Here is a 2,609-nt window from a genome sequence, read left to right as displayed (position 1 = left end):
TCATGATACGCTAAACAAGGGGTAGATTATTCATGCCTCCCCCTTTTAGACCATATAGGGTAACTTCCTGATGTTGCCATGGCATTTGTAAACTGTCACGGCGCTGGTGGGAGTGTAGCAGTGAGGACAACCGGAGGTCACTCTTGTTGCCATTGTGGTTTTGGTGGATTTTAGCCAGCTTCTTTACTGCAAGTTGTTTTATCAGCAGGGTCTTTATGACTTGTGTTTTGTGCTGACCTCCTGTCTCATCCTGTGACTTAGAATGCCCTAACCATCTGGGAATGCAGCCCGGTAGGTTTCAGCCTCATTTTATCCAGCTCCTATTCAAGATGGAGTTGCTGTGGTTCACACGCCTCTGACATCTCCACTGTGACCTCTCTGGGCCAAACCACCAACACCCTTTGCCTGCAGCAAGAGGGCACCTCTGGTCCTGACCGCCTGGTCTTGCCTCTCTATCTGTTCTCCACACAGCATTGGAAGGGATTCTTTTAAAGTGTAAATTAGACCATCATTCCCCAATTTAAAACCGTGAAGTCAGACAGAAGCTACTAAAGAAATCACAATCCGCCTGCCCCTCTGCTGCACCTCCGGCAAAGATTTAAAATTCTTGGACAGACTCCCCTGGGTAATGACTCAGAGGAGCAGTGAAGCATCCTAATTTCCAGCCCAGCTACTTGTCCAAGATCCTGCTTTGCAAGTTCACAGTTTGCCTCCTTATCTTCTGTGAGGAGTCCCTGATTGGTTCTTGTTAGGTAAAAATTAAGTTGCAATTCTGATTTGTGATGCAGCCCCTGGCAAGTGAAGCATTTTGTTTCATGTTCTACTGAATTCTCTGCAATATGTTATTTTCTACGATTCAACCTACTTCTGAGTATGCAATAAAACATAGTATTTCCTACAAAAAGAGAGTTACCTTTAGGGGTTACTCTCAGGTTCAAACAGTCATTATTTGTTGAGCTTAAGGAGTTGAAAATTTTTAGTATGGTTAGAATTGAATCTATAAACTCTAAGCATTTTCCAGTGGTTCCCAAAATATAAACAACTTGCTTATTTTCCTTTTGAGTATGTTATTACCCTGCTCAGAAATATGCTGTGGTACCAAATTGCCTCTCAAAGTCAATTTGCAACATTTTAACTCATACTTCTAACATTCTCTAACGCCTTCTCCCCTACATAATTGTGTATTTCCCACATCGCTCTGTCTCGGAGTCCGCTACGATCCGGCCAGCACATTCATGCGCCATCTCTCACCCTGCAGGAGAGTGCTGCCTTCTCCACCCCAGAATACCAGGCCTCCAGCCAGACTGATCACCCTCTTTGTATTTTAAACATAAAACTCATTCAACTTTCAAATCTATGTTTCGAAAAGTGCCTTCCCTGGATGACTTCTCCTCTCAGGACTCTGCTGATTGCTCCAGCAACCATTTTAGCAGGTATACCTGCAAAAATGCTTTGTCTCTGTGTCTCTGTCACACACACATGCACACACACGCACACATGCACACACACACATCTCTAATATCTAAGACAAACACACATGCTCACTCCAAGAGTGAATTGTAAATCATCCAAAACTGGGGTCATGGCGGGGATGGATATAATGCTTCTATTTCCAAGATCATAGAATTCTTGATGTGGAAATAATTACGAAGTCATCCTTCTATGCTACTAAACTCATCATCATAACAGAAGAAGGAGCAACATAAATACCAACCAGAGCTTTTCCACTAATTTAGACTCTCACTCTGCAACCACAGGGCCCTATGAGATGTGCTATTAACGTCTCCCTCTGTCGGAGGGGGAAGCTGAGATTCAGAGAACTGGTGGAGCCGCTGTTCCAGGTTACTCAGCAAGTAGCCCAGGTTTGCTGATCCACCCAGTCCATGCTCTTCCTTACCCTCGATGGATGGCTCTTTTTCTTTTTTTTGAGATGGAGTCTCGCACTGCCGCCCAGGCTGGAGTGCAATGGGGCGATCTCGGCTAACTGCAACCTCCGCCTCCCGGGTTCATGCGATTCTCCTGCCTCAGCCTCCTGAGTAGCTGGGATTACAGGCACACCCCACCACACCCGGCTACTTTTTTGTATTTTTAGTAGAGATGAGGTTTCACTATGTTGGCCAGATTGGTCTCGAACTCCTGACCTGTTGATCCACCTGCCTCGGCCTCCCAAGGTGCTGGGATTACAGGCGTGAGCCACCGCACCTGGCGATGGATGGCTCAATTTTAAAAACATATAGTTGCAATTCTAATAATCAAAATCATGGAAAATATTTCACAATCAGAGAAGGCTAAGAGGCTAAAAACCAACATCCTCAAAAAATGGTGAAAATAACTAATAATAAAAGCCATAAGGAAGTAAAGCTCTTTCTAGCAATGCCGTAGACTAAAATTTCCTTCCTTCATTCCACGAACTTTTAGTTCCTACTTCGCACCGGGCTTTGGGTTAAGCTCAGGGGATAGAAAGACGAGAAAGAATCAGTCTCTATGATGAAGGAAACTGCACATTACAGTGGGGGCAACATTTGAGCACCTGGCAGTTACCACCGAGTGAGAAACATTCCCCAGGGCAGGCAGGGGAGTAAACACAGACAGGGTGCTGACAGCCAAGC

Source organism: Nomascus leucogenys, chromosome 4, assembly GCF_006542625.1.
Source record: "Nomascus leucogenys isolate Asia chromosome 4, Asia_NLE_v1, whole genome shotgun sequence".
Taxonomy (NCBI): Eukaryota; Metazoa; Chordata; class Mammalia; order Primates; family Hylobatidae; genus Nomascus; species Nomascus leucogenys.
The sequence above is the reverse complement of the archived record's forward strand: the minus strand, read 5'-3'. Positions refer to the sequence as shown.